The sequence below is a fragment of the Ovis canadensis genome, chromosome 20 (assembly GCF_042477335.2).
Source record: "Ovis canadensis isolate MfBH-ARS-UI-01 breed Bighorn chromosome 20, ARS-UI_OviCan_v2, whole genome shotgun sequence".
NCBI lineage: Eukaryota > Metazoa > Chordata > Mammalia > Artiodactyla > Bovidae > Ovis > Ovis canadensis.
In genome coordinates this window covers 65443434-65469534 of record NC_091264.1, presented here as the reverse complement: position 1 = coordinate 65469534, position 26101 = coordinate 65443434, and the positions used below count along the sequence as shown (strand labels likewise).

The 26101-nt window shown below is 53.9% G+C and overlaps 1 protein-coding gene and 1 long non-coding RNA gene across 6 annotated transcripts in view; both read right to left on the bottom strand.

Annotated features, from left to right (window-relative positions):
- Window positions 1–751: 751 nt before the first annotated feature.
- On the bottom strand, window positions 752–1774 carry LOC138425205 (uncharacterized). The gene is made up of 2 exons (XR_011251119.1): window positions 1477–1774; window positions 752–1292 (listed from the first exon to the last, which is right to left on the bottom strand). It is a non-coding gene; the product is annotated as an uncharacterized lncRNA (long non-coding RNA).
- A 20169-nt stretch (window positions 1775–21943) lies between these two features.
- The window catches only part of MYLK4 (myosin light chain kinase family member 4), an 84407-nt gene continuing 80249 nt past the window's right edge, over window positions 21944–26101 (bottom strand). For 4 of the 5 annotated variants that reach the window (XR_011251367.1, XM_069564010.1, XM_069564008.1 and 1 more), the window contains one exon: window positions 21944–26047. The gene's annotated coding sequence lies outside the window, so the exon portion shown is untranslated. The remainder of the gene's footprint in view (window positions 26048–26101) is intronic. The other variant, XR_011251368.1, reaches the window with a different exon arrangement.

Here is a 26101-nt window from a genome sequence, read left to right as displayed (position 1 = left end):
CCCCGCAGCGCTCAGATTCTCAGAGGTGGGAAAGCGGGGCCAGGACGAGGGCGAGACCAAAAGGACACAAACTTGAGGCGGAGGGGAGGGGGCGGAAAACTCAGCCGTTGAGATAAGTGGTGCATCAAAATTCTGATCAAACACACACAGCACAAAACGTGCCTTTTAACCACTTCTAGGTTCAGCGGCTTTAAGTTCACGCTGCCCTGCCCCCATCTCTGCCTCCCCGGGACTCTTTCCGTCTCGTGAAACTGAAACTCTGCCCCCATCGTACCGGTAATGCCCCAGATAAATAACATATTAATGCAATGTTTGTATCAAACTCCATTTTTTAGAGAAGTCTTAGGTTCACAGCAAAATTGAGAGAAAGGTGCAGAAATTTCCTGCCTGCCCCCTACCCCCCCCCACATGCCCTGTTCCCACATTATCGACACCCCCACTGGGGATATAGTCGTTATGACCGATGATCCTACACTGACATGCCGTCAGCACCCAGGGCCCGCTGTTTACATTAGGGTTCACGCCTCGTGTTATGCATTCCAAGGCTTCGGACAGACGCTTAACGGCATGTATTCATCACCGCAGTGTCCTACGGAGGAGTCTAACTGCCCGCCCAGAATCCTCTGTGCCCTGCCTGTTCACCCCTGCCTCCCTCCCTGGCCCCCAATCCTGGGAGCCCCTGATCTCGTCCCTGTGTCCATCGTTTTGCCTTTTCTGGGATGCCATCGAGTTGGAATCACAGCACACAGCCTTTTCAAACGGGCTTTTTCCATTTAGTAATACGCATTTAAGTTTCCTAGTACAATATTTTTTTTTCAAAGATCAAAATTAATACCAAAAAAATCCAGGATGAGCAAAATATCGAAATGTAAAGGCCAGCTGGGTCTTCACGCGTCAACTCTCTCTGCAATCCAATCGTGTAACAGACTCCGTCCTGTAATAAAACTGGGACTTCGCTCTGACCGTTCGCTGCCAATAGTTCCGCTTATTTGAGGAGGTCGTCTACATGAATTATGGAGCCGGCCGTGACAGATTGGACCTGGAGCCTGGCGGCCACGGGCATTCCTGCTCGTCCCGCCCCTCCCCTGCCGGACGTTTCTGGGAAGTTCATAGGTGGTGGGTGGTGTCGATTACAGCTGAGAAGTCAGTCCAGATCATGAAATAAACAAGGCCTGGAGAGTCGGCATGGAGCTTGTGTCCCCGGCTTCCAGCACAAGCTCCCATCACTGTTTCCAGAGCATTTCCTGGCTTGACTTCAAAATAACCGCGTTCCGAAGTTCAGCAGGAAAGCGCTTCCAGGGATGAGAGAAGTACTTGTGCCGGGAAAGGCAGGGTCCTGTCCCTTCCCAGCCCCCTCCCTGCCCCCTCGGGCGGTGTGAGGTGGGGTGGAGGGGCTGCCAAGGCGGGCCCCCTCCTTTTGGCAGGAGGAGCCCCCCCAGGAGGCAGCCCCAACAGTGCTGAGCACGCGTGACTCACCGGGACTAGCATCTCCAAGGAGCTCATCGAGGGCACCGGGAAGGAAAGACGTCACCCCCTTGAGCCCGGTCCAGGGAGGGTCAGAAGATGCCATTTCTAATGTCCTTTGGATGGAAGAGGGTCTCCAGGCTTCTCAGAGGCCAAGGAGTGACTTGGCCAGAGTCGGTTTCTGAGGGCGTGGGGTCCATGCGGGGAGGAGGAAAATGCTCCAAGCCTGACAGCAACAGCGCGGGGGGATGGAGGAGAGAGCCGGCGATGGGGCCGGGCTTGAGCAGGGCGCGAGCGGGCTGAGGGCTCTTCCGGGCGGAGCAGCTGTGAGGCGCTTTCCTGCTCAAGAGATTAACAGGGCCCCCTCCTGCCCCCAGGGGAAGGGACTGTTTCTGGAGTGACTGTGGGCGCCACCACCTCGCAGGAAAGGAGCACTCGCTACTTTCTCACAGCTACTCTCCTATCCTGAACGTGCCAGGTTAACACGGACCACGTTCTGGTCGTCATTCAGCCATGTCCGACCCTTTGTGACCCTGTGGGTCGATCCCCGCAGCACGCCAGGCTCCGTTCTCCACCATCTCCCAGAGTCTACTCAAACTCACGTCCATCGAGTCGGCGAGGCCGTGAAAGAACTGGTTTTTATTCCCCGATCTTCTGGACCTTAGCTCTTAGCTCCTAGAGCTGAGCCTCCTTGAGCTTTCAAGGACTGACAGAAGCAACGGCTGGGAGTTTTGCATCTCTTGGCATCGCTTGTGAACCCTGACTCTGAGAATAAGGCCCACGCCCTGCACTGGAGTCACGCCTTTCCACGGCAGGGAAGGGGGAGCACGAGTCACCTGTCGTCTCACGGGCTGCGCTGGAGCTTGTTGGGTGAGGGCTCTGGGACGCCCTGGGTCTCAGCCCAGGCCTGGCAGAGATTAGCTCTTCTCTCCTGCCCTCAAATAGAGGCTGGGTGCTGCTCCCCTGCTCTTTCCGAGTGTCTCAGGACTGGGTGATGAGAGGTGTCTGAAATAACCACATTTTCTCAGGGTGGAAAGTCCAGCCCGGAGCTGCTCAGGGGTGGCTGGGGTGGGCTTCCCTGGAAATTCTGCCCATGTTGAAGGATCTCATGTGACGATCAGGACATCACGCTGCCTTTCCATCTCCACAAAAACAACAGAAATCGAGTTCAGCCCTAAACCACCTCGTTCACCAACACAGAACTTCCCTGAAACAACCTCTAGCACACACACAAACACACCCGCCAAGATTACCTCCCCTGATGGTGAAGTGCAAAGCAAGAAGCAAAGAGGAGAGGGGCAAGGGAAACAGACCAGACAGGTGCGTTTCTGTGTCACGCTCTTAGCAGGGAAGTCCAACAAACACAAAACAAGATGTGAATACAGACAGACTCTGGAACACCGAGCGCTGGTCCTAACCCTGCCCCACCGGCGCTGCCGCTCGCTGTGTCTGCCGCGTCCTGGGCCTCTAATTGTGATTTTCTTTCCTCCCCCATTAGATTTTTGTTCTTTTGAAGTTAGGAAATGTCAGTGGTTTCTTTCAAGCGTTTTTGGGCAAGACTCTTTTTTTTAAGAGTCGGAGCAGGAAAAGGCCATTCAGCTTATCTCGTTCACTTCCTGAAATCCAAACAAGCTCTCAGAAAACCGCATCACACCCCATCCATTCAGCGAGGGGCTCTGCACTTGGACAGGAGATTTCAGGGCCATTTCGCTTTTATAAAAACCTTCAGAACTGGATCTGAAAAACCTCCAGAGATTTGGAGAAATAACTTGAAAGCCTGAGGCTAAAATTGGGTGGTTATTTCCCTCCTGAGGAAATGATTCAGAAAAATCCTTTCTTTCCTCAGAGAATTCCATCCCCGCTGGCCGCCCAGAGCCCCCACGTGGACCAACGGCTGAGTTTTTCAGACTTGTGGGCTGATTCCGTTTCTCTGCTGAGCAGAGGATGCCTCCAGCTGCGCCAGTTCCTCCCCGGTCCTGAGGACCAGACTTTGAGAGCCACATGTGATGGGGAGGAAGAGTTTTGAATGAAACTACTTGCCCCCATCAACTAGCACTTATTTAAGAGTCATCTGCAGAGACTCCCCTGGCGGCACAGTGGATAAGAATCCGCCTGCCAGCACAGAGGATGCACTGATTGCTGGTCTGGAGTGATCCCACAGGCTGCAGAGCAAGCAAGCCCCCATCTCACAACTGCTGAACCCCGAGTGCCTAGAGCCCGTGCTCCGCAACAAGAGAGGCCACCGAGGGGAGAAGCCTGCACACCTCGATGGGAGCAGCTCTCACTTGCCGCAACTAGAGAAAAGCAACAAAGACCCAGCGCAGCCACAGAAAAGAAATACCTTTGAAAAGTCACTTACAGAGCATCGAATTTCTCACTAAGCAAAACAAAAACAACGTTAGAATTCCAACCCCAAACTTAAAATCTTGTTTTCTCAAAAAAAAAAGGCTTGAAGCTCCCTGACTTAAAAAGACAATTATGAGAGGGCCAGTGGTCAACACAAGTCAGCCAAGTCTCCAGAGCCTGCCCCACTTCGGTCAACGGTCTGTGCTTTCAGGATTCCTCCCCTTTTAACGTGGAAGAGCAGAAACATCGAGCAAAACAAACGGCAAGATCAGGCAGCAGGAAGAAGGCAGCACCCAACGTGACCTCCTCATCTGACCGGACAAAGCGCCTCAGCAAGTCCCTGGCGTGGTCCCGGCACCGTGACAGCAGCGTGAGTGAGTCCTTAACACTGCGGTCAACAGGGTGACGACCGACCTCAAGTGGTCGCACCTCTGAGTAGAAGCCGCCGCTCCCGGGGGCCTGCGGGGGTTGCTGTGTTCGGTGCTGGCCGCCAGGAATCTGCTCGCCGTTGTCAAGGCAGACAGTCCACCTATCCATCCTTGAATCACCCCACGCACAGCGGTGGAATCCTGAGGCCGCAGAATCAGAGGAGCCGCAGAAACGGGCCCAGTCATCCAACATGGGTTTTCTTTAAGTTCTGCTATCAAACCACAAGATTTGTAGTCATATTTCACTGTCACAGTTAAAAAAAAAAAACCCAGTCCCCAAATCGTGACATCTGATTCTCTCTATTAGGACCTGATTGCTTGCTCTGTGTGTGTGTGTGTTTTTGCTTGCTGATTTTGAACAAATTCCAGTGACATCATGATCATCAAGTTTCTGTGATAAAGGAGACACTGTTCCTGAGCGTCTCACGAGGAGAGAGTCTGCTTTACCCTTCTAGGCACCACCGTTTTATTTTGAATCATATACGTTTTGGTTATTTTTTTCCAAAATATGTTACAAACCTCCCAATCCTCCTAAGACCTGATTTTTTAAATGATAGTGACATACGTAGCATAATGTTTACCATGCTCATCACGTCTGCGTGCAGTTCAGTGGTCGTCAATACATTCACACTCTTGCGTGACCATCACCCCTGCCCGTAAGACTGACTATCATGAACATAACACAAACTTGCTTTGATAAAGACTCAGCGCCGCCCGTAGGCCTCCAGCGCTGTGAGCGCTGTAACCTTACTCACGGCGAGAGAGGGCACAAATGAAGAGTCTGTGCAGTTTACGCTGCACATTAGCTAGCCTCGAGCCCCTAAGGCTTTGGGGTCGTGAGATGGTTTTTATTGCTCCTGTTTCTGTTATTCTGTCTTCTCCCATCAGGGGCTAACAACCGTTTTCTCTGCTTTCAGGACACTTTTCTGTGACGCCCACTCTTTCCTAGCGCACTGCAGGAAAAGTCAGCGGTCAGACTCTAAAATGTGCTTAACTGAGAGTCCGGCCGTGGGGAAAAACTTTCCCTTGAGTTAGGGTCAAAATAGCCTGTGAACGGACCTCACGATGTGCGTTTTCTTTGGAAAACATTCCTGCTTCTTCCAGATTCTTCCCTGCGTCTTAGGTGGCAGTGACTGACGCGCGTCTGGCCTGCGGAGAAGGGGGCTCATGCTTGCGGCTCTTGGTTGTCCGGAGCCCCCTGAACATCAAAAGGCAGCGGTAACATCTGGAAGCCTGGTCCCCACCGGGAAAACAACAGAGAAAATTAAATTAGGGAGACAAAAATTTAAGCAAACTCCCTTTCAGGTTCCTATCATTTCCTGCCATAGAAATAAAAGACAGATTCTTTCTCTATTTGCTCTCAATTTGTCTTGACCATATCGTTTTTACTCATGAAATTATCCCTCCTAAGTGTAGCCAGCAGAGAAATAAACTCAGAACCTAGAGCTCCAGGGCAACCTTGGAGGGCCCGTCAGGCTGCACATCCTTCCGTCCTTTCCACCAGCGCCTGCGGGCAGAGTGGGCCAGCTGGCTTTTTCTCTGAGAGCATCTGCCATGGGGACTCTACCGAGGGGGTTTGACTAAGTCACTGGTTCTCAGTTTGGGGCAGGTTTGCCCTCATGGGACATTTGGCAAGGAATGGAAACAGCTGTGATTTTCACAACTGGGGGAGGGGGAGAATCGAGCAGGTAGACGCCAGGGAGGCTGCTGAACAGCCTCCAAAACCAGGAACCCCCTACCCCCTGGTGTGGACTCCTCCGCCCCCGCGTCAGCAGCGCTGAGGTGGGAAACTAGGGCTGAGAGGTCCAGGGGCGACAGAGGAGACGGATGCTGCAGGCGGGGACACAGAGGACCTCGGTGACTACTCGGGGACCGGGGCTGGAAGAGTTACTGCAAGTGGATTTTTTAAGCCAGAGGACTTGCTTTTGGAGGGTTTGAGCCTATAAAATGGAAACGATCCTTGTGGAATTGAGGCCTCAAAGTTGAGCTGAGCTGAGCATTCTGAGAATTGTTGTGATTGTATATATTACAACCATTTCATATAAAAATATGTGTTTATATATATTATGTATAAAGAGAGAGTGGGTTCTATACCTACGTGGATAGAGACATGATTACTTCACACACACACGCACACACACACGCGCACACACACAATTGGTCCCATTTCTCTGATGAACCCCGATGATCATTCACTAACTCGTTTGTAAGAGGAGAATTTGAAGACAGTCTAAATTTCCAACATCAAGAGCCAATATAATGGAACACAAAATATTTATTAAAGGGAACAACTGAGTTTATGCCTTGAACAGCTCTTGAAAACAAAATGTTGAATATACTAAGTGGTCTTAATCAATGCCCACAACGGGATGTCACTTATGTAAATTTTGAAAATACAGAAATCAATCCTATGCCTTTATTATGGAAAACAGAAGTGTAATGACTATATAAGCAAGTGACCCACAAGGGACCGACCGCATCGGGTGAATCAGAGCTGTGTCCTCTAAGGAGGGAGGGGGACAGGGGCGGCAGGGATGTGGAGAAGTGGGGTCCAGAAGGAACCCAGGGAATTCCAGTTTCCTTGGTGAAACTTGGTTGTTTCATAAAAAATGTCTGAGGCATGAGGGACAAGATGTTTGCTCTTTGCAGACAGAGGTCGTCGTAGGTAGGATCCTGGTTCCTTCCAACATGCATCCACAAGGAATCCACGGCGGTGGCATCGTTTGGGAAGAGTCTGTGCAGAGGTAGCTAAGCGGTGATTCCAGGTGAGACCACCCTGGATTCAGGTGAGCTCCAGATCTTATGACAGCTCCTCTTCATCATGGATTTCCATTCCGCTTCCACAGTTCTGGGCCTGTTATTCCCAAATATGTTTATATACTGGTGAGAAAAGAGCTAACCTTCACATTTCTTCAAGGTGCCTTCATCAAATGTGAAAGTTAGAGCTTGTTCTTGAAGTGGTTCCAAACCTCTGGTTTTGGCATCGGAATATGGTCTTCAAAGCACCCCACCCGCCCTCAGGCCCTCACTTCTTCAGTGTGGCAGCCTTGAAACCTGGCAGCTCCCTGGCAGGGCCACAGGGGAAACGGCTAGGACCCCTGCTCATCCTTGGGAGCAGAGCTGCCCTGTGAGCCAGCCAGCCTGCACTTGGATAAGAGATCGGCTTTTATTGCATTAGGAGACCCAGGGGCTTGTTTGTTATGCAGCATGACCCATTTTCCTGACTGATACAAGTCCCCGAGCAGCTGTCTCATTATTCATTCTCCTGAACTCCTTGAACATCAGCATTTACAAACCTGCCAGAGAAATTCTCCCAGTGACCATGGCTCAGTCCGTTCTCCTTCAGATCCCGAAAGTATTTGTAAACAAGCACTAAAGTCACTTTATGGTCTCTTCCACTGGGATTTCACAAATACCATCTCATAGCCAACATCTTCCCTCCCTCGTCTGACTCAGAAAAACATATGGTAATCAGAACACCTTTTGCACAATAAGGAAAACAAAGGCGCCTTCACAGCTGGTGCTGGCTCCCAAACGCGGGCGGGCGCTGGGCTCTGAGTCCTGGCCAGCCCCGGCTGCTCACTCCCAGGCTGCTCTGAGAGAGGGAGGCCCTGTGCTGGCGCGAGGTGTGTGAGCACCTGTGTGCGTCTGCTGCATCTAACTCCTCCTTTCCCCAAACCGCAGCTTCCTGTAGACCTCTCCCACGCAAAGCCACCCCTAGCGATGGCGACGTGACTCAGGGACACACTGAAGGGACGCCGAGCGCAGGCCCCCAAGGTACAGAGGCCTGGGGGCCAACCCTGGCCCTTCTCAGCTGCGTTCCCACCCAAGCGACTCCGTTTCCTCGTGTGGAAAATGGACCATCATGTCGCCTCGTGGAGTTTCTAGACAATATTGAAAGTGCTTCCTGGAGGGCCTGGCTGGAGGGAAATCCCCACAGTCAAGGCAGATGAGGGTGGACGTGGCTGTCAATCTCCAGGACCTGTCCCCGGAATCCTGCCCCCAGAGGCAGATCACACCCCCTCTCAGAAGCGGGTCAGAGGCCACAGATGCTTGCAGCAGCCTTGCCCCAGTGGGTGGGGGACAGACACGGGGGTGAGGCTCCCTGAAGCCAGGGAGGCCCTTCCCCCCACGGAAACCCCAGGCCCTCCCCACTGGGCAAACCTGAAAACCAAAGAGCCAGACACTTCTGGTCGACGAGATGTGTTGCGACTGGTTTTCAAGTAGGAGAAACCTGTGTGTTGACAAGTTCATCTTGAAATGAATGCAGCAGAGAGACGTCTTCACAGAGAGTCACTGAAATGTTCCTGGTTGCCGATGGCTGATGACATCTGAGATGGTTTTTCAGACTGTATTTTATAAAAGCAGTAACGTCACGTGCACGAAGCAAATGAGGTGTGCTTTCTTATTTCTTCTTATTTTGTGTTTACGGAAATAAGGAGGATGTGCCCCAAGTTTTGAGTCTGGACCCAAGTCCAATGCCGGCTCTGCAGCCAGCAGCCAAGGCCCCAAGTGACCCCGCGTCTCCAGGGGCCTCGTGTCCACATCTCAGCACAGAGATGGCGGTGTCAACCTCCCGGGAAGGTCTGGCACTTCACGTGCGTAACTTACAGCGACACGGTTAGAGTAGGACTCAGAGAACAGGCGATGTTTTTTAAATCCTGACACTCCCAAACAACCTGGCCTCCCTGTGGCTCAGCTGATAAGGAAGCCGCCTGCAATGCAGGAGACTTGGGTTCAATCCCTGGGTCGGGAAGATCCCCTGGAGAAGGGAAACGCTACCCACTCCAGTGCTCTTGCCCGGAGAGTCCCATGGACAGAGGAGCCTGGCAGCCTACAACCCACGGGGTTGCAAAGAGTAGGACACAACTGAGTCACTTTCACTTCCAAAACAACCTGCTGGGGAAAGTCATTTTTCAAAGAAGGTACTTACTGGACATTGATCAGCCCCAGCAAAGCCAGAGAAGGCCGTGCTCCTTCTGCTTCTCCTCCACGGCCTCCACGTCACCGTGGGTCAGAGGAGGTGGGAAGACTTAGCTGTGGACGCCGGAAGGTGGTCCCACAGCAGGCGTGTGAAGCTGCAGCAACTGTGCAGCCCCCGCTGGTGCAAGCCCACCCTAGCCCACCCGCCCCACGCGGAGCAGCCTGGCTCCAGCCTGTCTCCACTGGAACCCAGCACCGGGCTCCTCTCTGCGGGTCTCCTTAGACGCGGTGGGGCAGAGAGGACCCCGCGCCTCACCACGGCGCCATCCACATTTGCTCTCTGCTTCCTCCTCCCCCGGCTCCGCACCTTCCCCTTGTGGCCGGCCTTCTCTTTCCAGAAGTTGGCAGGTCAGCTGGAGGCCAATCCCCACCAGCTCCTCGGTCTTTCCCGTTGTCAGGTTAGACATCCCGTGAGGACCAGGGATCCGCACTCTGCTCATCAATAACGTCCTCAGCAAATCCGTCCACGTCCTCCCGGCTCCCCTCGCTCCTCCACTCGGTCAGGGGGGGCTGCGGTCTCCAGCCTCCCAGTCTTCCCACCTCTCTTCTCCCGGGAGCTCAAGCTTTCCCTCCCTGTTTGAATCCTTCGCTCGCCATTTCATCACTGCAAGGAACTTAAGAGACATCATCATTCTTGGGGGCTTGCAATTTTGTAGCAGGGAGGTTTCCTGCCTACAGCTGAACAATGGTCTTGTTTTAAAAATTGCAACAAACTAAAGGGATAAGGTATTCGGCCTGCAGGGCTCACGATTAGAGAAGCAAGTTTCCTGGGCACAGTTTATCGCCCCCCCCCACCAAATGTGCACCGCCACGGCCTCGGGGACAGCGCTAGGCCGCCCTCCGCGGCTTGTCGGACAGGCTCCCCAGGAGTGACCAGCAGGGGCTCATCCTCTCTCCCGCGCCCTGTGAGTGACTCCCAGCAGAAAATAGGCCGCAGGAGACCCCCTGGGCCCGGGTCTTCACAGCAGCCCGGTTCCCACCTGGAGCCGGGGAGGAGGGCAGACAGGCGCGAGCTCTGGACGCTCCTCCTCCCGGCCAGCGGGAAAGCCTGAGGGATGCAGGCGAACCCTTCCGAGGTTCTGTGCGGCCATGCCCGCCCGCGTCTCCGCTTTGTTTAGGACGCACCTCGGTGCCCCCAAGGCACCTGGGAGCCGAGGGGCCTTCGCTCCAGCTCCCAGACGTATCTCGTTGGCCACGTAATCTTGACCATCGGGCCTTCAGCATCCTCCTCTCTAAAGCAGTGATGACAACGGCTGCTGCGCTAGACTGCTGGGAGAGCTGCTTAGCATAACTCAGGGCACCAGGCCTGATGGGCGGGGCCTCAGGGCACGCGGTCTGATGGGCGGGGCCTCAGGGCAGGCGGTCTGATGGGCGGGGCCTCAGGGCAGGCGGTCTGATGGGCGGGGCCTCAGGGCGCGAGCCTGATGGGCGGGGGCTCAGGGCAGGCGGTCTGATGGGTGGGGACTTAGAGCACGTGGGTGCCCGCACCGCTGGAGGTGGACCCCCCCTCCGACCTGTGTTGTCGGGCCGCCAGCTCGCAGCCCGAGGTTCCACTCGGCCTCCCACGGTCACGCTGTTTCCATCACGCTTCTGCTTTTTGTTTGCGTCCCGTCTACGCGCTCCCCTCTGGCCCACACACGGTCATGACTCACCCCCTTTCCAACGTCCCAGAACTGGGTTTATAAGCTTTCGGCTGCTGTTACAAAGGCCCCACCTGTAATGACCACCCTGTTCAGAGCACTGTCCCCAGAAGCAGGGTCCCTGGTGTCCCCAGCTTCCCGGCCCGCTCGGTCTCAACTGCACCAGTTCCCTAAACCATGAGGAGCGTGTTTGGCTCCCTGCAGACTGAACTGAGCGCCCGGACAGAACACAAAGGCTGAGCCGGGCCCAGCAGGTCCCAGCTGCAGTGTTTCGGTTGCTCACCACCAAAGGAAGTCTTGCCTCTATCTTTTACGGGAACAGATTTGCACATGTGCCCACTGGAGGGGCTGCCTTCCGTGCTAGCTGGGACACGGCTGGCCCCGGGGCTGGCCCCTCCCCTGCTGGCCGGGGCCTTGGCCGCTGGGCCCCTTGGGTCAGCAGATTTCTTTCCAGATGTCCACCTGTGCGCGTCCATCAGACCACCTTACGCCTTGCCGGGGTCGCTCCCCTTGCTGGGTAATGCTTTCTCTGAAGCAGCTGCGGCCAGGGAATCTGCGGAGGAATGGCGCTTTATAAATCAAAAAATAATAACGGAGCGCAGGCTGAGCGCTGGAGGCTGGACATGCCTGGGCGACCTGGCCGGCCCGGGCGCCGCGGGCGCTGGTGAATGACCACAGTGCCACCTGGTGGCCGAGCTGAGCTAGCGCCCCAGGGTGCATGCGAACCAGTGTTAAAACTAAAATCCCAGAGAAAACATAACCCAGCAATCCAAAGAGCTCCCCCGGAAGCCTTCAAGCTGGGAAGAAGCATAAGAGAAAAATCTCATTTTTTTAAGACTTTGAATTTATTTACTTTGGTCCCCAAATAGTGAGCTGAACTTCTGAGTAGTTATTTTTTAGTGAGAGCTCACTAAAGAATATACTTTTTAAGGGCATTTTATAATATTGCTTTTAATAAGCAAAATATTTAAGACACTGCTATCTCTGTTAATAAGAGTGGCCAAAAATGCTATGAAACTCGAAAAGGAATGAAAGTTTATGCTTCCTTTGTGTTACATAAAAATGCCGGGTTTTAAGTTAAAAATTATTCAGATTGAGGACTTCCTATCTAAACTCAGAGCTCAGGTTCTTTCTGAGCCAGAAACCTGGCTTCTGCCCCCATCCGCACATCCGTGAGAAAGGCATGCGTGACCCCGTATGTGTAAGCCAGGCTTGAAGAAGTCTGCCTCTAACAGAGCGTTTCATTAAAGTTCCAACCTCTTGCTGTAAACGTCTCCAGTCTAGACTGAGGAAAAAGCCATAGCGTATCTGGAAATCAGGGTGGGGTATGGCAGTTCAAGGAGGCGTGCTCCTTCTGGAATTTTCCACTCCCTCAACTGTTTCTTCATAACGGGAAGAACCCTGCCACTTCCCTCTCTACCGCATTGCTCTGTGAGAAAGATTCATACAGTGGATTTTTATAAAGCTCTTTGAGCTTCTTTCAAGGGAACAGCCTCGTAAAAGTAACCAGTAAAGGAGAAAAAAACTCAGCTGACACTTAGGTATGATGGTTCCAAAGAAGACGTGCTCTAAGCATTATGGATCAAATCTGCCTTAAAAGCAATGGATATAAACTCCAGGGAAACGTGCAAGGGGCGTTGCGCGTGCATTCTATGTTGCTTACACGCCCGATGAATAGAAACATCGGTGTGAACCAAGTGACATTTTCCAGCAGAGCCATAAGCATCACAGGCAGGAAAAGTAAAACCCAAACAAACCGGAGAAATAGGCAAAGGCCCGAATGATGGAACCGAGTGCTCGGCCCTCCTCGAATCGGGAGAAACTGACCAGAGCCCCGTGTACGGAGGACGAGCGGCCGCCATGGGTGCTGCGGGGAGTGAGCGCCTTCGGGGGTGGAAACCAGCTTCTCCACCTCGAGAGCGCCTCGTCCCCGGGGTGGAGAGCTGCTTTCTTCTTTGTTACCCTGGTGGCTCAGACGGTAAGGAGTCCGCCTGCCAATGCAGGAGACCCGGCTTCAGCCCCTGGGTCGGGAAGGCCCCTTGGAGGAGGGAATGGCAGCCCACTCAGTGTCCTCGCCTGGAGAATCCCACGGATGGAGGGCTGTAGTCCCTGAGGTCACAGAGTCAGAACTGAGCAGCCAGCGCAGCAACGGAAAACGTCCGGTCTTAACCGCTTCACACGCGCAGGCCAGTGGCGCTAACAGGCACGCGGTGGTGCACCCATCACCACCGTCGCCAGAACTCTGCTTGCAAAACTGAGACTCTGTCCCCATTAAACATTCACTCCACCTTCTCCCTGAGCCCCTGGAAACCACCTTCTGAGTCTATGAATCTGCTCTAGGGAGCTCGTGCAAGCGGAATCACGCGGAGCTTTTTCTTCTGTGGCTGGCTTATTTCGCTGAGGATGTTCTCAGCGTTCCTCCATGCTGCAGCAGGTGTCGGAACCACCTTCCCTTCTGAGACTGAACCGTAATCCACCTTGGGGATGGACCGCGCCTTGTTTGCCCGGCGTCCGCTGACAGGTAGGCTGCTCCCACCCTTCCGCTGCTGTGAATGGGGCACCTTTTTTGAGTCCTTGCTTTTCAATCTTTCGGGTGTACATGCAGAATGGAATTGCTGGTCATGGAGTAACTGCACGGTTAAGGTTTCGGGAACAGCTGAGCTGCTTCCCCAACAGCTGCGTGCCGCATTCCCACCAACAGGGCCCCGGGGCCCCACTTTCCCGCCAGCGTCGCTTGGCTGTTTCTGTGATGGAGGCTCTGACAGATGTGAGCTGACAGAGTGCCTTCCTCTGATCAGTGAGACCCGCACACCCCCTGCCTGGGGGCTTTGTAGAAGGTGATCTTCTCGCGGCGACTCGGAGGAGGACGTGCTCTACTGGACGTGGCATAAGTTTCCCCTGAGTGGCCTTGTGATGGGCCTGTTTCTTCTGCTCCCCCCCTGCCCCCCAAAGGACCTTGGGAGCTGGAGGAGGGGGGACGTCCCCCAAGACTTAGGGACCCTGGGGGCCGTGTGACTCATGCCCGGGTGGCATCCAGAGGACAGCAGCCGCCAGGCTGGACCTTCTGCGGCCTCACAAAGCCCCCGCACCCCCCACACATCAGCCTTGAGGGCCAGTGGCCACCAGGCTGGGGGTCTGTGCAGATTATAAGGGAACAAGACCGAGACGCAAATGACCCAGGGGAAGGCCGCACACCCCGCCAGGCCTGGGAGCGAGCGCGACGGCCGGCCGCCCCAGTGGAGCCCGTTTGTGGCCGGCAGGCTCTGCTCACGCACAGTGTGTGTGCGAGGCGGTCACTGTGAGACAGTTGTTCTCAACCAGCCATCTTCCTCACTGGCCTTTTATTTACCCTTGAAACGGTTTTATTGTAGGGAGCCGGGAATTATAACCCCAGACTTGCTGTGGTTGGAAGACATGCACAGCTTCCCACGAAAGCTTAATTGGTCTGCCTGTCTCCGTGCTTGAGTGTTTAAGACAAGATAAAAATAATCGGGAGGGATCATCTCTATTTTCACATCCCAGCACTCATCTCAGTCCCTCAGTCTCCTACTGAAAAGTCTAATGCTCTCTGCAAAGAGTCACAAAGATGAACAGCCCTCAGGAATGGGCCCATTTTAAAGGGTGGTAAGTGGGGGCACGGGGGATCTAAGGACCCTGCAGTCGTGAGGACTGTCCTTGCTGGAAAGGAATGGAATTGCAGAGGTGGGCAGAACTTCCCCAGCTAAAAACCGTCAGGGTAGACTTAGTGGGACACACCCAGGGGATAAGCTGAGTCCTGTTACCCAGTGAGAAACCCACGTCTCCATCCCTCCTACCATGAGAATATTTCCTCGGCTTTCACGGTCCAGCAGCTTCTGCTTGGACCCTGTTCCTTCTGCAGCGAGTGGTCCCCGACCTTGATACGCGTGAGGAGCCCTGGGGAGGTCTTGAAAAACCCCAAGGCAGATGCCCGTCGGGCGGGAGACCCCCCACCTGCAGAGACAAGGCGCGCAACACGCGGAGCTCTGGGCGGAACCACAGGAGCAGGCTGCTTCCCTCGACCTCCTCCTCCCCTCGGTCATGAGCGTGAACAGGCAGGCGGGGATTCTGCTGGCGTGTGGACTCACCCCGGCGTCTGTTTTCACTTGAGGGATCTTGAAAGCAGGTCCTGAGATGTGAGCCTGGACACGGCTGGTTTATGGGGAAAGTCGTCCCACAAAGGAGTGAGGGAAAGGGTGCAGGAGAGCCAGAGGCAGAGGAGCCCGTGGGGCCCTTGTCGCTGGGAGCCGGCTGCGGGCGCGGGCTGGGGAGTGTGCCCCCGCTCCTTTCCGGGCTGAAGGGGCGTCTCTCTCTGGTCCAGCTCCCCTGGGTTGAGGGTCCCTGGGGTTTTGCTCCAGGGCTGTGCCCACCTGGACTAGGTCACTTCCTGTGGCTCAGGAAGGGGTCCTGCATGTTGAAAGCCGGGGGAGGGCTGGCGCCCGTGCAGCCACCGTGAACCCAGGTGGCTTGAGGGAGCGGCGCCGGCCGCAGGTAGAGTTCAAGCGGGGACACCAGCCGGGACAGTCTTTCTGGGCAAAGGGAACACAGATCCATCGCCCTCTGAGATGCTCAAGGGCAAGGGGCACTTGGGGCGCCCGTCCGTGCTGCTCCAAGGCAGGAGGGTGAGCTCAAGCTTCCCCACATTGTCATTAGCCCTCTGGGCCCGGGTCCCTGTCACGGCGAGAGTCTCCCTGAGGCAGGAAGGATCCGAGCTTCGAGATTGTTACCTCGCACCTCTCATCCCTAGACTTAAGCCAAATCATTGCACAGACAGACATGGGAGAAGGTTTAACGGTGTCCAGTTCCTCCAGGCAGGCCAGGGGCGCACTTCTTGCCCTGGGCCCTGCGCCCGCCACAAAGGCCCCACGTCTAATGGAACCCAAGGTTTACAGGGAGAACCCAACATCCCAGCCTCACACCGGGGGCCGGTGGACCGGACGTGCACGTGTGTAACAAGGAGCTCCGGGCGGCCAGACGCCTGCCGGAAGCCTGCGAGTCACCTGGGCTTTTTGAACTTCTCTCTGGAAATGGGGGAAGACCAGACAGTTTCTGAAACATCAGCCTGATGCTCCCAGCCTGCTCTGCAGAGGCCCCTCTAGCCTGGAGTACTGGAGAGGCGTCCCTGAGTCTTCACGGAGCTCATGTCCTGGAACAAAACCCTTGTCCTCCCAACAGAGGAGAACCGGAGTCCCGAGCAGCGCAGAGGGTCCCAGAGGTGAGGGAATGGAGCACAGATAAGCCCTGAGCCATGGCCAGCTTTAATAACAGCGGAGCCCCTCTGCACCGGGCCTCCCAGGGCCTGCTGAGCACTCCGGGTGACAGCGAGGCCAGCCTCGCCCAGAGCAGATTCGGCACTTAATAAAAAAAAACCTGTGCTGATATCAGCCGCTGCAGGATGGCCGATGGATATGAACGAAGCTTCAGACTAGCAGGGAGAATAAAAATGTAACGCATTGCTTCTTCGTCGAATGAACAGACGGATCCTCAGACAGATGATGGGTCAGAGCATCTAACGTGCAGCCTAGAAGCACGTTTCCCGGGAACGATTACCCGGTGAGCCCTCACCTGGCTGCGCAGAAGGTGGGGGCATCTGGTGACCACCCCCCGCCCCCGACACATCCTCATCTTCCACTTCGACCTGTGACCCTTCAGGGCAGATGCTGCAAGGGAACACTCAGGAAGCTCTACCTGTGAGCGACCAAGGGTGTCTGTGTGCATTTAAACAATTTTCCACCCTTAACCCAACTATGCTCCGATGTTTGATGTATGAATTCATGACCATTTAACTTAACCTTTGTTAAAGGTTTGCTTGAGGGTGAAATCGTGTGTGTGTGTGTGTGTGTGTGTGTGTGTTCACAAACAATAGAACACAGTACAGTGAACACGGGCATAAAGAGAGCTTCACTTTGCCCGTCGGTGCCCGTGGGCACTGGCTGACCATTTGGCCACAGCCGCCGCTGGGCCATCTCATGAGCTGAGGTGGCTTCTCCCAGGAAGCCCTCGGGAGAAGACGTGTCTCTCACAAGGGGGAGAATCGCAGTTGTCACTTTTGCAGCTCTCGCTCGGCTTCTCCCCTGCCCCACGACTGGGGGCCACCTCTCCAGGCCAGCAATCGTGAGGGGTCACCTGCCTATCTGCGCACAGGCTGCGGATGCAGTCAAGAGGGAGAGGGTTGCTTTGTGATTTGGGATCAGAAAGACCTTAGGATAAACCCATGTCCACGCTCACAGAGAATGACCTTCAACCTCGCTGTGGAGGACGCAGCTTCCTGGTGTGGAAAATGGCATTATCGTAGGACCAACACCTCACACAGATCACCATGGAGATGAAGTGAGAGAATGAGAGCAGCTCTTACACACAGGATCCTGCGCAAAACGTCTGCTCAGTTGACGGCGATACGCATGCACATGGTACACCAGAGGGCTGACTTTTCCTGCACGTGAACTCCAGAGCTTATGTTCACTGAGACGAGAAGCACAGTGTGAGAATTAAGCTTCACCTGGGGCAAAATGCAGACCGTAGCCGGGAGGCAGCGTGTCAGAGGCCTCTGAGAAGCGGCTCTGCACAGGCATGGGGAGGTCCGTGCACACGCAGCTGTGCTAAGGGCAGTTCACGCAGCAAAGAACACGTTTTTGCAGACAGTTTCTGCCAAGCTTGTGAAGGTTACTGCTGGTCCTGAGGAGCAGACGTCACCACGGAAGATTTGGGTGCTTTTCTAGACACGAGGAGACGCAAGAATTGAGCTCATAAAATCTTCTCCTGGAAATACCTAGCTATCTAAAGACGTGTTCTGGCAGTTTTTCCCAGAGCACAGAGCGCCTCATTCCTGATCTCCACCCTGAGCTCATTTCAGAGGGCGTTGAAGGTCAGCGGTCACGGCAGTTTGTGAATTAATCCTTGCAGAGGCAGATGGCAAGTGCCAGCCTTTCGCTGAAGCATGTTAGAACCTCACTCTTAATGACGCAGGAGAGCGTAAAACTCAGCAACATGGCTCTTCCATGGGCTGCGTCCAGGGAGTGCAGTCATGAAGGGGTTACTAGTTTCGTCTGCAAGGACACCCCTTGAGAGGGCCCCATGGGCAGTGCTATCAGGAGGCAGCTGGGTGCTCTGTTTTATGATGCCACCTGATGGCCTCCCCCTTGTATCACAGGCTTTAAGGCGGTACTTGGGGAAATCATTCACACTGAGTGCCCGCGTTACAAAAGAAGAAATATTTCAAATCAACAGCCTACGTTTCCTCCTCAAGAAATTTTTTAAAAAGACCAAACTGAACTCAAAGTAAAGAAAAGAAAGGGAATATAAATGATAAAATTAGAAAGCAATTAAACAGAAAAGAGAAAATTAATAGAGAAGACTGATGGGGGAAAGGGTTAGTTATTTGAGATGATCAATAAAATTGATAAACGTCAAACCAGATTGATCAGCAAGAGATGTTCATGCAAAGAGCCGCTCAGAATGTTCACAGCACTTTATTTGTAAAAGCTAAAATTTGGATATAACCCAAATGATCAACAGGTGAACATACAGAAAGGCTATTTTTAACGTCAGAAAGCCCATCAGCATTTATACCTTTCTGAAGCGTGAAGTGTTAGTTGCTCAGTCGAGTCTGACTCTTTGCGACCGCATGGACTGTAGAGCCCCAGGCTCCTCAGTCCATGGGGTTTCCCAGGCGAGAACGCTGGAGTGGGCTGCCATTTCCTTCTCCAGGGGACCTTCCTCACCCAGGAACTGAATCCGGGTCTCCTGCATCACAGGCGGGTTCTTCACCAGCTGAACCGCCAGGGAAGCCCCCTATGCCCATCTAAGCATTTTTGTTGCTGCCGGCTCTTTAATGTTACCACACAGTAACTGCCAATAACTAATAAATGGCTGTTGTGATTGTAGTTCTTCTTTAGCCACTAAGCCGTGTCTGACACGTTCATGGTTTCATGAGCTGTAGCCTGCCAGGCTTCTCTGTCCGCAGGATTGCCCAGGCAAGAATACTAGAGTGGGTTACCATTTTCTTCTCCAGGGAATTTTTACGATCCAGGGATCAAATCCACGCCTCCTGAAATGGCAGACAGAGTCTTTACCACCAGGCCACCAGGGAAGCCTGACTTTTAAGTTCCTATGCAATAAAACTCCCATATGAAGGCTAAACAGTAAACACTGCTTACTGCTTACTGGGACAAAATGGAAACCTTACTTTGCCGATATGGACAAGGCCTCCTCTTCTATTTTAAAGAATATTATTTTGAAATTTCAAGTCCCAGTAGATTGTCTCAACAGGAACCATCACTACCTGATTTGTGGTGGCTCAGCAGTAAAAAAACAAACAAAAAAAAAAAAAAAAAAAAGAAAAACATCTTCTAATGCAGGAGACTTTTGAGTTCAACCCCTGGGTCAGGAAGATCGCCTGGAGAAGAAAATGGCAACCCACTCCAGTATCCTTGCCTGGAGAATCCCATGGACAGAGGAGCCCAGTGGCAACAGTCTCTGAGGTCAAAAAAGAGTTGGACATGACTTAATGGCTAAATGATAACAACAAAGTAATATCCTGTGTGTTGAAATACCTTAACCAAACATGTTTTAAGAAATAAGTGGATGTCAGACAAATTTCTAAGGTAGCACAGCTGGGACTGAATAACTCCTGAGTGAGACAGAAGCAAAGTGAAAATTGCTGCAGGAAAATCGATCAAAACCACAGCATCTGACACTTGAAAGGTCAGCAGAAGGCAGTCTTGATAGAGTGGCAAAACTCCTGCTCTCCTTGGAAAGTTGTGAGCCCCTGCTCAGGAGAAAAGCCAGTAAGTGAATTGTGGAATGATAAGATTTGAGACAAATAGGAAAATTTTCAGTGAAAGGAGTTTTTAAAAACAATTTAAAAAGCATTTATAAAGGCAGGCTGTACATTATCTTTTGAAAAAAACCCTAGGAAAACTTCATAATGTTTTAAAGTTCAATTTTATTAGACATATGGGCAAGTCTGAAATTATTCAGAATATTAAAATTGACTTGAGAATAATTAAAATTCAGAAAAACCTCAGGTGTGTGTCCAAGTTCTGGACAACATTAATATAGTGTAAAAAGTTCCTGGGAAATTTACAGTGAACAGGTGTGTGAAGTCATTGAGGGGAAAGAAGTTCAGACATTAATTAGCAAGAATTATAATATCCTCGTTGGGTTGTTTTCTTTCAAGTTGACATATTTTTGAGCATATGCACAGGGGAAATAATTTTTAAATCATGAGTACACATGGCAAAGAAAATCTTACTTATTCATAATATTCCGTACTTTTGCCATCAATCACTTAACAACCGAGTGAGGTTTGAGGGTGCCGACCTCTGCAGGCGAGGCCCTGTGCACAGGTAAGCATCTTTGTTGAGAAACGATTTATCTCCGCGGCGACATCTGGGGACACAGGCAAGCTCTCAGGGATCCCCATGTCGGGAGCGGGAGCAGAAAGTTACCAAAGTGGGGGCTTCCAAACCCTCTCAAACCCTGATGGGTCTGGATCCCAAGGTGGGATGGGGCCGCCTGTTAGAGGGGACCGGGAGGTGACCATGTGTCTCCCCTGGGATGCAGGTAAGGGAGACCGCCCCATCCCCTCCCCGAAGGAGGACATGGAGCAGCCCGAGCCCCCGGCCCCAGCAGGCAGACCCTCCTGGGAAAGGGCGGAGCTGGACCCCCGAACCCACTTGTGCCAGTATTGGAGGCAGGAGGAACCCCGCGTCACTCCTTGAAACACTCCTGACGGCAAGCGTGTAGGGCTTCCGTCGTGACAGTCGCCTGGAGTCAGCGCAGACCCCGGTTCCGGGCTCAGTCCCTCAGACGCCCCAGCCCTAGACAGGCTTCTGTCCCACTCGACTACAGATCGCGGCTTCCCAAGGCGCCTCCCTGAGCTCCCATCATCTGAGTTGATGCTTGGTTCACAGAACCCAGGGGCTCCCTTCACCTCCTACTCCCGGGGTGCTGCAAAGGACATAGTGAAGGGCACGGACAAGCAGCCGCCAGGGCGAGGCCTGGGCGGGCCCTGGGAGCAGGAGGCTCTGACCCCTGGAGCTGGGGTGCACCCCCTCCAGCATGTTCATTAACCCAGAACCTCTCCAGGTCCCTACGTTCAGGGTTTTTAATAGAGGTTTCGGTACCCAGGGTTGACGGATCAACTCGTGGGCCACCGGTGCTAGCTCGGTCCCAGCTCCTCCCCCCTCCCTGGGGGCGGGGGCGGCGGGGGCCAGGTGAGCGCCAATCCTGTGGTTGGGTCCTCGGACCACCAGCCTCATCCGCCCAGAATCGCCTGAGGGCAACATCTCAGCTGTGGATGCTCAGGAAGCCCCAGGGCTTCTAGGAGCTCCCGGGCCAAGACCTGGGACCGGGACCCGGGTCAAACACACAGCTGGTTCCTGTCACGACATCACAGAGGCCCAGGAGGGCTCCTCCTCCGGGAAAGAGGTCAGAGGGCCTGGCCTGACACCGGGTGGGGAAGCCTGCCTCGAGTGAGTAGCAGGGTGTCTGTGTGAACACAGGGTCCATTGCTCCCAGCAGGACCATGCCAGCCAGTGTGGGTGGGCAGCCACCCCTGGGGGGCTAGACTAGTGATGCTGGCCTGGCCCCGCGTCCCCCTCAGACAACGGCTAGGCTGGGAGCTCTCACAGCAGCGTTCCGGCCGGGAAGGGGAATGGTGGCCCCGGCTGGGCAGCCGTTCCTCCCGAGTTCCTCAGCGGTAGGTGCTCTGGGGCACACGCATACCCTCTGGGTCTGAGGAATCGCCCCAGAGCTGCAGGAAAGGTGAGCTGCTGGCGGCCTTCATGATTCCTCACACGCGGTGCCGGCACCAGGCGCTCTGTGTTTATCTCAGTCTGTATCTTTGTGCTAAAATTAGGGGAAAAAACCCTGCAGCTTGTGTTGGTTCCTTGCATCCGAGTTGGGGAGTAGTTTTCCCCAGGGCTCCTGTGGGTGGTCTCGGGCCCCTGTGGGTGTAGCCTGGGTTCTTGGTATCAGCAGATGTCACACGCCACCCTCGTCCAGAGGAGAGCAACCGCATCGTGTCTGCCACATCCACAGATTAGCTCATTAACCAAAGGGTAGACAGGGTCCGAGTTTATTCTTCAATACGATACATGTATATGACTGCTACACATCTTTATAAGGAAAAGCAGTACAGATGAGTGAAGCTGTGCCAGAAATAGGGAACACACAATATATGAAGTCACGGCTTCGGGGCTCCGTGCTCATTTCTTGTCTGCACTGAAAAACCGTCCAGAGGGCTCACCGGCATCTGGCCGCTGGGACAGCTACAGAGCGTGCGGGGCTCCACACAGGCTCACACGCGCAGCACTCCTCCGCCCCTTCGAGTGGCAGCAGGGTAGTGAGAAGCCTTCACGGATGGTGAGACCGCCCACAGAAAGACCGCCAGGACGACGCGCCTGCCTGGATCGGAGCTGGGAGGAGAGACGCACCGACCCTCTAAGGTGAGAAGCTGTGAGCTTCACACGGGGCCCAGAAGTCGTTCTGGTTCGGGAAGTCCCGCCCGCTAAGTGCAGCATCTCAGCCCTTTAGGACAGAAAGCAACTCGCATTTTGCAACTTTCATCTCAGAGAGGCTCTAGGGGAACACGGTGATAGATAAGAAGCCGGACTTTGATTCCAATGTAAGAAAAAGAGAAAGACGTGAAATATTTTAAAAGATGGAGCAAAGCAAAGGAGGGCATCGTGGCCAATTTGAGAAGGGCATGGGTACAGAGGAACAGCCTGAGCCCAGGACGGAGTCTCCAGGGGAGAGAGCTGAGCTTGACCCTGCCCTGCCCCTAGTTACAAGCTCACAGATCAGTTTCCAAACGAGGCCCCTCAACTGGCCTGGAGTCCAGACCAAATAGGCTCAAGTCTAATACTGGCCCTCCCACAACCCAGAGGCTGGAGTCGGGGTCGTGGGAACAGAAGGACAAAAAAGGATAAGAGGAGAGTCTTGCTCATTCCCCTCGTAGAAAAATCCATATTTGGTTCTAAAACAAGGACAAAATGCTGCCGTACTAATTTCCATAAAGACGGTGAAAACAGCGGTTCTCACAGAGCTGAGACTACGTCCTATCAGGGTCTGCCTCGCGTGACGAACCATCACGCCTATTTGCATCTTTGAGGAAAGAAAGCAAAAAAATGTCAAGTCAGACAGGAAGTGACTCCAGGCGACTCTACAGCGCCCAAGGACACGAGTCAGCCAACCTCAACCGGGAAATGGTTTCCACGGTCAATCCAGGTGGGAGTCCGTGCTGGGGGCTTTTATGTCATGAACAACGTGACCCTTTTCTCCCTGGTTTTTCAGCAGCAGCAGACTCTGGGTCCCTGTCGGTTTCTTTTCCCTTGACGGTTTCTTTCTCCCCAGGCCGTGGGACATGTCCCACCCCCCAGCACTTAATCTCCTCCGTTTGCTGGAGGAGCAGCAACGGCCTAAAGGAGTGAGCAAGGCCGCCACGCCCACGGAGAGGACACAGAAGCCCCGCACAGCCTCTCAGCCCTGGTGACTTCTGGGGAAAAGGGGTCACGAGGACCCTGGTCCAGCCAGACTGCACTTCTGGGTCGACATGCGCCTGTGGTTTGAGTCCTCTGATGTGCAAACCCCGTTTCCCGCCAGAGTCGCCGCGTCCCGCAGCGACACAAGGGTGTGGACGGAGGGGACCGCTGAGCAGCAGACAGGAACCCCCCATCTCATGTAACTGGAAGGCAATCATCGGCTCTTCAGCACACTGTCCTTTGCGCTCTCAGAAAGCCCCCTGGACCCCACCCCGGCACTCCCCAGCCAAGCGTGCGAATCTAACTACGCAGCCTAAGGAGAGCCGCTTTCAAGGCGGAGTCTCCTTCCTAAACCTAAAGCCCACGCCCGCTGACTGCGGCCGTCAGTGGGTGAATCTGGCAAGCAAACACTTGCTCACTTGGCCCGAGCTGGGTCCTCCGCGTGCAGGGGGACCAGGGAAGGCAACCAGGACTGAGGAGACCCCACGCGGAGGAAGGTCCTCTGCGCCGGCCGGGGGGAACCCACACCCGGGCCAGAACACGCCCTCCACGAGGGGCTTCCGCTCAGACCCCTGTGTCCCGTTCAGCAGCTGAGCGGATGCAGCTCTCTGTGGGCTGAGCATGAAACCTGGACCACCTCGTGTTTTTCCAGACCCGATGAACACCAGCAGCTAAAGATAGCGTGGTAACATAACACTTCAGTCGCAGGGCCTCGTGTGTGCGTGTGTGTTTTAAGGAAACTAAATTAAACACGAAGCAGAGTCGCAGAACAGGAGGAGGAGACGCCAGCCCTGGATGAGCGCGCAGGCCCCACCGGTGAGCTGGCAGCTGGCGAGAGGCCTGAACTAATTACACCGGCTTCTGTCCCGCCTCCCCCGCCCCCGAAACACGTGGGCGGGTGAGGACTCTCGGGCAGGATCAGAGAGGACGGCGAACTGTCAGCGCCTGTCAGATCCCCCTCGCCTGGGCGGCCCCGGAACTGTTCTCAGTTGGTTTCATCATTATGGAGACAACTGGAGCCTACAGCGGCTTAAGCTAAAAATAAAGACATTATTATAGCTGATCTCAACACAACAGGTATTTGGAAGTGGAAAATGTGAGAGAGGCTTAAGAAGTAAGTGATGGGCGTGGTATCCATCGTCTCAGCTCGCTCGGTCCCGGATTACATGTGAAGAAACGGCACTCGAGCTCGGGAACGGGAGCGCTTCCAGCTGGAAATCAGGGTCACGTCTGAGCAGGGGTGCCCTGCGCAGGGCTGAGCCAAAGGGCCGCCATGTGGCACGGCCACTGGTCCTATTTACCCAGGTCACTCGACAGGAAGCCCAGCACTGTCCCCCGAAGGACTCACCAGAGTCCTCCTCGTTCCAGCCACGTTGAGGGAAGCTCTTGGGACAGTTAACGTTACTCTCAAGGCCATGAACGGACAGACTAACCGTGCACTGCCTCTCGAAGCCCATGTTTCACGTGGATGACGGTTCCCCCGGAAGAGAGCAAGGTGCACGGTGACAACCCAGGTCCCTCAGCGGAAAGTAGCCCAGCTGCTTGGAAGACTGCTGCTCTTGGAGGAGATCGCAAAGCAGATGAAGACAGGCTTTCTGATGCCTGTTGCTCAGAATTCAAAGAAAGCGTATATTCCAGAAAGCAAATTACTCATCAGTTGGATTCACCAGATTTCAGTCCAAATCAAAATAATAAAGTCCGAGAAACTAAGCGGTCAAGGGTTCACCGGACTTAGAACTTTTTCTGGCAACATACTCACCCCTTTGAAAGGCAATTCTCTAAATGTATCCAACTTTTTTTTTTTAACATATATCCACATTCTTTCTCATATTCTTTTCCATTATAATGAGCTGACTCATTGGAAAAGACCCGGTTTCTGGGAAAGACTGACGGCAAGAGAAGGGAGCAAAGCGACAGAGGATGAGATGGTTGGATGGCATCGTCGACTCGATGGAAGTGAGTCTGAGCAAACTCTGGCAGATACTGAAGGACAGGGAGGCCTGGCGTGCTGCAGTCTGTGGGGTCGCAGAGAGTCAGACACGACTGAGCAACTGAACAATACATTCTTTTTCATATTCTTTTCCATTATAGTCTGAAATGGCAACCCACTCCAGTATTCTTACCTGGAGAATCTCATGGACAGGGGAGCCTTGTGGGCTACAGTCCGTGGGGTCACAGAGTCAGACAGGACTGAGCGACCGAGCATGAGCACACACAGTGGTCTGCCCTGGGACGCTGAATGCAGTTCCCTGGGCTGTGCAGGAGCACCTTGCCGTTTATCCGTCCTGTAGATAATAGCTTGCTGCTGCTTCCAACACATTTTAAGCCCTCAGCTCAGTCTCCAGTATGACCACTCTAGTCATCTGAGATGTAGCAGAGATGAGGCCCGCTGGGCCCCAGCAACGAAGACAGAAAGCTTTAAGTTCAGGATGGCTGGGAACCGTCTTCTTGGGTGTGCCCAGCCATAGGGTGTTGGGGGGTGGGGTGCAGGCTTGCCTGCCTCCAGGGCTTCAACTCTCAGCGTCCCCCGCCCCCAAGCCTGGCAGAGGTGCTCAGAGTTCAGAGTGGCACCCTCCCCCGTCCACCCACTGCCCAGAGCCACCAGTCTCCGTAGGGGTCAAGCATCAGAATTGCTGATTTTTCAAAAAATCTTCTCAAGGCAGCAGCAACCGCAGCAGTTTTCCTGCAAAGCAAACAAAATATGACTCTTGTTAATTCAGCAAGGCTTTTAAAATTG